Consider the following 12,015-nt stretch of genomic DNA (forward strand, 5'->3'; position numbering starts at 1 on the left):
TTTACTTCCATAAACTTTACTTTTACACATCCTCAGAGATCAAGCATTTGCCATCACTTTTGAGACCGTTTGCATCGTGATGTATAAATGTGCATCCAATATGCCAATACAATTAAAAGATTAAAATGTATAAATATGAGCTGTGTCCTAAAGTTCATTAATCTCTTGACTTACTTAAGATATACTTAAAGCTCAAATTAATTAGTATTTTAGTATAAGAATGGTACATGTACTATTCCAGGCTCACACAATGTTGGGAGGTATGCTATAGGTAACTATCATTTTCCCATCTACACTTAGCTAATAATTAGCCGCCAGTGAGTTTTCCTCTGCAAAATAACTTGATGCTCTGGAAATATTGATGAGCTCAGCAAGGGTTTGAATTATGTTCTGATTCTCTCTAAATCAACAAACATGTAATACAATTGACAGTAAGTCTCAGCTCTCCAGGAGTACGCTACCTGCTGTATCTGTATGAATAACATGCACATTTCATCAGCAGTTTCCTTTTTTACTCATTTATAACTAGGATAACTTTCTGCTGCTTTGAAAACTTTTCTTGTTTTATAGCCCACTTTGTGATTGACAGTTCTAGATAATATATATAATGAAGGAGCTTGTGGTTGCATGCCATATATGCTTTATAGCAGGGATGGGGAACTTAAGGCCCCTGGAATCATTTGGTCTGGCCCTCTGAGCTTTTTCTGCTAGCCTCATCATGGCACCCTGCAGCAAGAATCTATGCAGCAGTGCAGCTGCCCTTACAGCTCCCCGGAGCATCCCGGGCATTGCTGTAATCACCAGCGATTGTGGCCCCGCCCAGTGTGACATCACACAGAGGGGGCGTGACCTGCACCAGTCCCGCAAATAATGTTATATATATCAAAATGGCCCTCGGCAGAAAAAAGGTTCCCCACTCCTGCTTTATAGCAACAATAGTTTAATTGCCCATTGATAGTTGCTATTGGACTTATGTTGAGTTGCACATACTGTAATTTCAGTAAAAGCGTAAAATGTGTCCACAAAAGGTGCATTTTGCTTAGCGTGCACAGTTGGTCTGTTTAGCTCTGCATGGGTATTATCTGCACCTTATGTATTCTTCCAGTGAACAGTAGTAAATGTGCCTGGTATATGCCAAGAGATGTTGCTTCCCATTAGTAGTCGAAAATGATGAAATTACAGTACACAGTTCATAGACAATACAGTACAGTATATACACGAACAGTTTTATGAATAATTAATAGTCGTCTACACCATGTAAAAAGAATTTAGTCAAAGACATAATTATTACATTCAAACCAGTATACACATCTATAGTCTAGAAATATACTTTATTTCTGCTGAACAATTGCTAACCCCCCTAGATTGTAAGCTCCTAGGAGCAGGGTCCTCCTCCCACCTGTCTCACAGCCATCTTCTCTAGCACTTCTATGACAGCCTTCACCTTCAGAGCTGTACTGTGTATGGAGAATTGTGTTGCTAATTGTTACTTGTGTTCTGTTTATATTTTGGTTACTGTATTGTAATGTAATGTTCTGTGTACGCTTTACTGTATGTACGTCGCTGCAGATCACTTGTGGCACCCTATAAATAAAATGTAATAATAATAAACTGATAGCAGAATCAATATTGTTTTGGTGTTATCATAAATGGGAGGGATCCAGGTGCATTCAGTCTATCAGAAGCAGCTGACGATCATAATCAATTCACATTTTGCATAAGATTCTACTGTAGTATCCGCAACTGATCTTCCAACAAACAGGTGCATATGTATCTTTCTTGTGGTCAGCATAGGACACATTGACTGTACATGGGAAGAACTTACACATCTCCTCCAACTCCTGATATGTTCACCTCAGCACAAGTAGTCGTATTCCCAAAATATATCTCAGTCGATTTTATTTGTGTGGGGGGGGGGGGGGGGAAGATTGCATTTACGTCTAACTCTACATGAGCCCCTTTATAGCTTTGCATCCCTAAACCAAGCTAAACTCTAGGGGGTATATTTACTAAGAATCATGTCTGGCCGATATTAAACACGCTGGCCGGGCATCGCTGGGACACGTGAGAGTTTTTTCCAATCAAACACTAAAATTTACAAAGAATTGTGTTTAACTGAATTGTGTTTTCTGATGGTGTATGGAATCGTGTTTTATCATGTGCGAGTTCAGTTGTATTGGGCTGAAATGAATAGAAGTGCCTGTGAGCAGCGTGTTCAGCAGAAGCACTGCACAGATCAGTGTAATCTGTGCAGTGCTTCTGTGTGTTTTTGGTGTACAGTAATACAGGGTTAAAAAATGGCTTGGGGTCCCACCCCCAAAAGCATAACCAGCCCTGGACCTCTCAGCCCATTCTGGTACAGGAAAATTGGAGGAAAAAAAACGGCATGGGCTTCCCCCTATTTTCTTATAACCAGCACCGGATTGAACCAGCCGGGTGGTAAAACCTCAGCAGGAGGCCACACAATGTGGGATCCTCCTTCCAAAGCATTAACCAGCCCCAAACTGGTCAGCTCAGGGCTGGCAATGTTTGGAAAGTGAGGACACCAAAAATAAAATTGGGTCCCCCATCCTGAGGATCAACCAGCAATGGTCTGAAAGCTTAGGGCACTTCCCTGCACCCTTGGAAACAGTGGGTGCAGGGGTATTGGGCATATATAGAAATAATTTTGTTCTTCACAGTGGGGACTACAGGTACCAGCAAGCCTGCCCTGTGGCACTTGTAGAACCACAAGCGCCCAGTCTCAAACGCAGGATTTTGAAAGGGGTTTTTTCCAAATCCTTGGTTACCGAACCAATGAAAAAACATGTAACCACAAATATATATATATATATATATATATATATAGTATGTGTGTGTGTGTATATATATATATATATATATATATAAAGTGGGTACGGCGCCAACAAGTGTGTGTAATTAATTTGTGACCTAATGGTTAATGCAATATAGCAACACTTCCCAACATATAAGGGCGTCAGCCCAGTGTCAAAGAAAAAATACCGGTAAGAGTATTAAATATAGAAAATGGATTGACTAGCGGGCGACTAGTTTGCTAAAATGTGCTCATAACATGGGTGTTAACCAATTAATACATATACATACCCATGATTCAATTCATAGAAATAAAGTGCTAGTGCATATAGATGTGTAAATTAATAATAAACAATTTATTGAGAGACACAATTCATAAAAGGGGTGGGGAGGGGAGGGGCTATGGGGATGAGGTAATAGGGAATACACAAGATAAACCAATAAATCAGGATAAAAAATATTTCATGCCACTTAAAAAAGGAAACATTCCTTTCTAAAAAAAAGTGTAAATAATTTAGCAACTTATCTGAGTGGAGTAAGTGGAGATGGATTGTTTCATATGTCCAAGAGGCAAGGTCTGGTCACTACCAACGCATTTCGTCTAAATGACTTCATCATTTACACATCTATATGCACTAGCACTTTATTTCTATGAATTGAATCATGGGTATGTATATGTATTAATTGGTTAACACCCATGTTATGAGCACATTTTAGCAACCTAGTCGCCCGCTAGTCAATCCATTTTCTCTCTCTATATATATATATATATATATACAGTCAGGTGCATAAATATTGGGACATTGACAGAATTTTCATATGTTGGCCTCTATTCACCACCACAATGGCTTTGAAATGAAACAAACAAGATGTGCTTTAACTGCAGGGTTTCAGATTTAATTTGAGTGTAATTACATCCAAATCAGGTGAACGGTGTAGGAATTACAATGGTTTCTATATATATATACGCACAAATAGTAGAAAGCCGCGGCACTCACAGGTCTTGCTTAGTAAAAAAAACGCTGGTGACACAACACCTTTTATTCCTCTTGTCAAGTACGATGTACTACCCGGCGCCGGTGGCGGTGTGTTTGTTACTGTGTAGTGTGGACCGCACTCAGGGCCTGATTCAGAGCCAGACGCTCTGACAAGAGCGCTCACTCTGAATCAGGGCCCTCCTACCTAATATTGGAGCGGCCTCCTGGCCGCTCGCATAGCTGTGGGTGACCACTCACAGCTTATGCGAGTGGCCAAAAAGATGGTCGCGATGGTCAAGACCATCGCGACCATCGGGCTTGCGACGAGACCCTGCGGTAGGGTTTCGCTGCCGCAAGCCCAGGAGTGCTTTTGGCTCTATCAGAGCCAAAAGCACTCCCACTGACATCACTAGTGATGTCAGTGGGGCCGGCCCCAGATGGTAGCCGTTTCCATGGGAACGCCTCTGTCTGGGCAGCAACGCCCCCGGCACGCCCACCAAAGGGGGCATGCTGTCAATCAACATCGACAGCATGCCCCCTTTGGTGCGAGACCCATAGCAACAGCTTGGCCGTCGCTATTCGGGTCTCACGCATGCGCATGACGGAGCTCCCTCTGTCGTGCGCATGCGCACTAGGGCACCATCGACCCGCTTGCGAGCGCTCAGCGCTCGCGAGCGGGTCAGAATCAGGCCCTCACTGCGGTCCGCACTACACTTACTGAAACCGACGGCGTTATGCCACTGATCGGCGGGCAGGGGGGTTTCTGGGTACTCAGAAACCCCCCCTGCGTTCGCATATGAATGCCAGCAGGCCGCTAGCACTTGTACCCCCACTGAGGACATTTTTTTTTAAAAAAGACAGGACACGGACATCGACACTCACTCACCCGCACTTACACTACATACTTACCTACTCCATGGCACTGGTCGGTCCTCTTGCCCAGTAGGCAATCAGGGGCTTGGCAAAAAAATGAATTGTATACCCAATCTTGCAGACACAGAAGCGCTGTATATACATACTGTACATACAGCACTTTCCCAGTGTCTGACAGGTACCCCACGTTGGTACCTATACCATAGCCATGATTGGCTAAAAGTTAGACCACTCTTACCCAATCAGTGGCCGCTGTCATATGGAGTCCCCACTTTACGAGGATTGCCAGCCCTGGACTGACTAGTTTGGGGCTGGTGAATGCTTTGGCAGGAGGAATCCATGCTGTATGTCCGCCTGCTGTGGAATTACCTCCCTGACTGGTTAGGAAAATAGGTGAAACCCCACGTCCGTTTTCCCTCTGATTTTTCTGTACTAGAATGGGTTGAGAGGTCCATGGCTGGCTATGCTTTCAGGGGGATCCCACGCCGGTTTTTATTTTTAAGCCTTTATTACACCAAAAACACAGAAGTTCTGCACAGATCACAATGATCTGTGCAGTGCTGCTGCTGAACACACTGCTGATGAGGTATAGTAGTCTATTTGAAATGTCTATTTTGGCCTGAGTTTGCCCAATGTTTGCTTGTGTTTGCAAACACGATTCTTTGTAAATCCCTGTGTTGTTTTCCTGTCTATGGAAAGTACTTGCGAGTTAGTTTCATGGTGTATTGACTTCTACTTGTGTGTTTGCCTGTGTTTTGCAGATCGAATCATGTTTTTACACCTGTGTTTGCTTTTAGTAAATCTCTATGCTTGAAAATCAGGCTAAACACATCTGGGAATGCAATCTCAGCCAGACACCATTCTTAGTAATTATACTATATACCCCTTGTAGTGTAAAAGGCATACAGATTGTCTGAATGTTACTGCCTGTATATGATAGTTTATACCTCCAGACTTCAAAAGACAATAAACTTTTCAACTAATTACACATTGCCAACTTTAAAAAGAAGATACATCCTACTAATTAAATTACAGCTACAAACAATTTCAATTTCTTGCACTCATCGTCAGTGCTGAAGTTAGGTTTGATTGACAGCTGTAACAAACATGAGTGATTACCTGGAATCCTCATTGAAAAAACAACTTAAGTTTAAATGTTCAGATCCTATAAACTCGCAAAAATCACATAAGGAAGTGATGCATGATGGACATTTAGGGGTATATATTTAAAACTGACAATTGCAATAAAATGCAAAGCACTCCTAGTTTTGCATGTAATATTATTGACGTTTTAAATCCCATGTGCAAAGCTGCTGTGAATTGGCGATTTTGAAGACCCATTACTTAGTAAATAGAAGTAAAAGGAAAGTAACTTTGTTCTGTTGCCGTGAATGCCACTTCTTTTGTTTTATTATTAACTGCTGGTACATGGCGTTTTGTTGTGTGGCTGTTTATTCTTATCATTGTGACATCTCTGCTCTGTTCTATTCCACTCCCTCTAGCAGAAAGACTATTATTACAGCCCACCTCTGACTGTTCTATACAGTTTTATCAATAGCAATCTACCTCAATCTGACATCTTTGATTGGTAAGCCTTCTCAACATTTTTGGATATATTTATTCATCGCTTTGTATGCTTTGAATGGCATGCTGAGGTGAATTGCATCTTGACATTTAAAGTGAAATGGGCTTGTTGTTTTTTGGGGGAGGTTTTGTCTGTTTTTTTCCCTCTTCAAATCCCTATAGCCGAATTCTGCACAGGAAATGTTCCGTCTGTGGCGATATATTTATAAATGGCAGAATAATTTTGCACAGTGGTTTGTAAAACACAAAAACATGTACACATAGGAAGATTGCACTTCAATGTCAGTAACAGCTTTTAAGAAGAAAAGAAAATCATTTAATAATGAATGAAAATTGGCTGGGCTGAAGAGCCATCTCTAGTGCTTTAGGGCTTTAAGGGAAAGGCATTTTGTAGGTCTGATATATAAAAGTTTGACATATTGGATATTAATGGTTTTTACACAAGCCAGTATTTTCAGGAGAATTAATTAGTACTGTAAATAAAAGGGCATTTTTGCATTGTCAGCTATTCCCAAATCTATTCCATACTGTATCTAATTGAATTTCAAGGTTTTGAGCAGCATCACAGTGGAATACATGAGTCAAAGCAATAGGTGCATTTGGTTTTTAGGCCAGTTAATAATGCCAAAAGGTACAGAATAGATTCACTTTGAATTAGGGTTATTGCCATCAGTGTGCACTATCATTTATTTATTTTATTAACAGTTTCTTATATAGTGCAGCATATTCCATTGCGCTTTACAATTGTAAACATTAATAGAACAAAACTGGGTAATAACAGATAGATAGATATATAGGTAGTAAAGCCCTGCTCGCAAGCTTACAATCTATAGGGAAATAGGCATTCATACACAAGGATAGGTGCTATATATTGCATTTTGGTCCAGCCAGAATGCACAGTTTCTTGGTGGGCCACAATGATCCATTCATACCGGAATGTCGGCAAATGTCATGAGGATGTGAGAGAAAGATGATGTGTGAGGTTGTGTGTGGACTGTGAAAGAGGATGTAATTACATATGGAAGCTATGAAGGTTATGTGGGCGGTTCTGGGATCTGATAAACTTGCCTGAAGAGGTGAGTTTTCAGGGATCGCTTGAAGGATTGGAGACTAGAGGAAAGTCGTATTGTGCGTAGTAAAGGCATTCCATAGAGTGGGTGCAGTCCGAAGAAAGTCCTGTAACCGTGAGTGGGAGCAAGTAATAAATGGGGATGAGAGACGCAGATCTTGTGCTGAGCGGGTAGGGAGATATTTTGAGATGAGTGAAGAGATGTATGTTGGTGTGGTTTGGTTAATACTCTTATGTGTAAGTAAGAGTATTTTGTATTGAATACGGCAGAAAACCGGCAACCAATGGAGGGACTGACAGAGCGGGGCAGCAGTTTGGCAAGGAAGATAAGTCTTGCAGCTGCATTCATAATGGATTGTAATGGCGATAGCCTGTTTTTGGGAAGACCAGTAAGGAGGCTATTGCAATAGTCAATGCGGGAAATAATAAGTGCATGGATTAGAGTTTTTGTAGTGTCTAGTGTGAGATTTGATAGACATAAGATAGGGAAACAGGCACAAAATGAGTGGTATAGTAAGCGTATTCAGTAAATGTTGAATATGACCGGAAAGGGAATGCAGCATGGTCAGTTACAAAGCATGGAGACTACAGATTAATGAGACGTGAGTTGTGCAAGCAAATTGGGTGCACTAAAGTGGTGAGTTTGTACTTACATGTTCCATATAGATTAGGAGAGAAATAAAACCTTCTCATGAATGTACAATATGTATGTTCATTATTTGTTTACCTGAAAAAAAATATCAATTTGTATAAAGTGACTTAACCCTCTATGGCATTTTTCTCGTTATATACAGTAAAATAAGACATTCTGTAATGGTCCTCTAATCCTAAACAACATTTCCTAGATCATTGGGTACATTGAGGTGTGTTTTTGAAATGTGATCTGATTAGCTCCTCAAAATGAATTGGGAAGGAGAAGATGAATTACAATATTGGTGATGTGTTTTTCTGATTGTGCAGGTGGAGGAGAAAGGGACGTACAGTATAAAGGTCAGCTAGGAGAGGATTTCCAGCATTTTTGTGTGTAGCCTTATAACCTGTTACCCCACCTCCTTGTCTAATTATCTTTCTACATATATACACAATGGTTGACCTTAGAGGTTTTTATAGACCCGCAAGCCGACTGGGACTCTGCTGGCTGGTGTTGTTTGAAAGTAATTTTGTATGTTTACAGGTCTGGCTTATGGTTACAATTATTTAATCTCACATTAGCAAGGATATGTTGTTATCATGTGTAGACTGACCTCTACCTTACTTGCTGCATTCTTCTTCTGGACATTTTCTGTAGATTTGATGATTTAACAATAAGAAACTTAATGGTGTATTCTCATTAAAACATCAGTGCTTCCATTACATCCAACCACAATTACAACTATTAGGAACCTGTTTTTATTAATGGCACTGTACCAGGCACACAATATTCTCCTCTAATTAGAACAATTCTTGACCCTGACGGATAAAGTGACACCCACAGAAAGTAATTTTACTCATCCTTTTATTTTGCTGGATAATAGTGGGCTAATGAAGGCAATAGTAAATGATACTGTGACCAGACATTGTGGTTGTTGCCACTATGGGATTGCTCCCTGTTAGGACAGTCATTAGACAAATTAATCTTTATTATAGTAGAAGCCAGCGGACAGCTTTTTCCAATTAACCCAGTTTGTGATATGATTGTATTTAACACTTTATTATAGCAATTTACAGCTAATACTCTAGTTAACTATTTCACTCCATGTTAGCATCAGGCATTAGTGATACATTAATATAGCATAAATGTAGAGTAACCTGTATGGTTATTTCCTCCCCCTTCACCAAACCACTATAATCATCAATATTGTCATAAACCTGGGCTAAAATATACCACATACCATCATCTACGACAAGAGTAATACATACTTGCCGACATTTATGACCTCCCCTCTGGGAGATACTGGAGTGGAGGTCCAGGGGGCCTGTTCTCCCACCACTACAATGCCATGATTCGCAGCAGAGGGCGGGGCTACAATTAAGTGATTTTTTTTGGGGGGTGGGCAATTCCTTCATTAAGCACTGCCCCACCCACAACAGCAGGGAAGTGGGTGGAATACAGGATGGCGGCTTTCTCTTCCGATGGTCTGGGAGAGCTCCGCAAAATTCTTGAGCCTCCTAGACATCCTATGGAGGGTAGAGAAGTAGAGAAGAGTGAAGATCATGTCTGTAATCACAAAATGTAATGGTGCTCCACTCCGGATATTGAAAAGTTGGGCACTCTTGTGTGCCACATGCAAAAAAGCCATATTAAAATTATGTTTAAGAGGTGTACAGGGTGCCTTTTTGGGGGTTGCCTAATTTGGGGGCTGATGGAGAGCACTGTTTTCTAATGTGCAAATGGAAAGATACGAGGCTATAAGGTCAGTCTAGTGCTAGGCACACATCCTCCATAGCTTGATTGTTAATCATCTAACGGTAACACATACTGAGCTACTCATTTGGACTGTCACCTCCTGCACCCCTATGCTCCTGAATATATTTAGCAACATGTAGTCTACCTGTAGCAAAGTTAATGCAATCCCTCATAGTACAGACTTTCAATGATGTAGTCACAAGGTAAACAACAAAATATCTTAATACTGGCAGGTTCTCTTGGACATAACAATATACAATACTGTGATACATGCGACATTTGTGTTTAAAGTACATATATTGATTAGTTAATGATAGACTGAATATGTAGTAAATGACCAGGATATATAATGCTATTTTTATTAGAGATGAGCAGTTTGGTGTTGGCTCTGATCTTCCTGCCAAGTTCGGATTTCAGAATGAGGCAAAACATCATCTTTCATGGACAAAATGTCACTTTTGCCATTGAAAGATGACATTTTGCCTTATTCTGAGATCTGAACTTGGCGGGAAGGTCCGAACCAAAATTCAACTGATCATCTCTCATTTTTATAACTCCTGCCAACAAATAGGATTTTCTAATTGGTTGCTAGAAGTCACATGCACACATTTTCTTTCATTGTTTACAGAATATGTGTCTTGCTAGGAATATCTTTTGTTATTAAATACTATATATTTTAAATTTGGTCTTTCACTTTTAAATACATTTACATCTAAATCTATCATTGAAATCAATTGCTCTAATTATTGGCACTAATTGGATTGTTATAACATACTTGCACATACTTCTGTCAGGGCAGGTCTAAATCATACTTGCCAACTTTCTCAACCTTGTAGGGATTGCCATAGACCTTCAATGGTTTGCACCTAGTAATGGTTTGCTACTGATGGTCAATGGTTTTGACATTAATGCCGGATATTCGATGGTTCTCCGCCTTCAATGGCAGAGCAGTGTTTAGTCCCACCCCAAATGCACTGCTAAGCCCCGCCCCTTTATCTGGTCGTCCTGCTGCCCTCATAAAGAACTATTTATCATTATTCTGTCTACTGTTAATGCTTAATTCACTTTATAGTGAATACATCAAAAAGAAACACACCCATGTTGAATGTGTAACCACTGGTGAGTCTATAAACTCAAGCAGGGATCCAAATTAAGGGCCTGATTCAGACCCGGTCGCTAAATGCATACGCTCGCTCCCACCGTGCGCAATTTCAGCTAAGTGACGTCAAGGCAGGCGATCGCACTGTCTTTAGCCACCCACTAGCGAGCGTCATCTCCAGGAAGTATATACAACCATCAGTACCTCAGGTTCCATCGGATCTGACTGCAGTGCATGCGGTTGACTGTACCCTAACGCAAGTACTGCGAGCATTTGAATGTATAATTAAACCAGGTGACGTGTACTATGACGTTGCCTGGAAATTATGCACGCCTCTGAAACGGCGTAAAGATGCTCAGGCACGCCTGTGTTCACACCTCCACTCTCCCGTTTACAGTGGCCTGCCCCTGTTACCACCCACAAACGGCTTCTCCTGTCACTCATTCAGCTGGGCTGTCTCTGCTGGGCGAGTGATTGCTTCCCGATCGCTCAGACTAGTTCGTGCACGAGCACTGTGATGCATACGCATGCGCAATTACAAAACATCGGCCAGGAACGAGCGAGCGGCTGCTTGAGAATGGGTCTGAATCGGGCCCTAAGTCTGGTAGTGAACTTTGTGACCCCTGGTTAAGTTTTCAAGACTGAATTCTCTTTGTATCACATATTAATGTTTACAAATTAAAATAACATTCTCACATAGAAGGTATTTTGTTCCCTAAGTATTAAGTTAATTACCTTTTAAGCATGCAACTGATCATTTTCCTTAGCCATTTGCCTGCAATCATTATCTCCTTTTAAAATCCTTTTAGAAGGAAAGCAAATATGCATAGGCAAACGCAGGGGGGGTTTCCATCTGCCTGGAAACCCCCCTTCCCAGCCCACACCATTACCACAATAGAAATAGTAATATAATAGAATTTTATTGCTGCATATTCTTGGAATGGTGCCCACATCTAAAATAAAAGCATTCAGCTCAGGCAGGATGGACCTACTGCCGCACCTAATGGCTTACTGTGATCGCTGGTCCTGTATATGCTGGAATTATAAACCACAATACACTATGTATGACACATATTATGGGTTACAGTGATCGCTGGTCCTGTATATGCTAGAACTTATGACACACAATACACTTTGTATGACACATATTAAAGCAGGTTAAGTGCTAATTATGCCCTCCTCCTGGACTCACCACACTCACTCTAAAATCAAG

The 12,015-nt window shown here is 40.9% G+C and overlaps 1 protein-coding gene across 6 annotated transcripts in view; it reads left to right on the forward strand.

Annotated features, from left to right (window-relative positions):
- The window catches only part of PTPRM (protein tyrosine phosphatase receptor type M), a 900,933-nt gene that overhangs the window by 683,423 nt on the left and 205,495 nt on the right, over positions 1-12,015 (forward strand). The gene's annotated exons all lie outside the window — the stretch shown is intronic.

This window comes from Taudactylus pleione, unplaced genomic scaffold (assembly GCF_031769625.1).
Source record: "Taudactylus pleione unplaced genomic scaffold, aTauple2 ptg000093l, whole genome shotgun sequence".
Taxonomy (NCBI): Eukaryota; Metazoa; Chordata; class Amphibia; order Anura; family Myobatrachidae; genus Taudactylus; species Taudactylus pleione.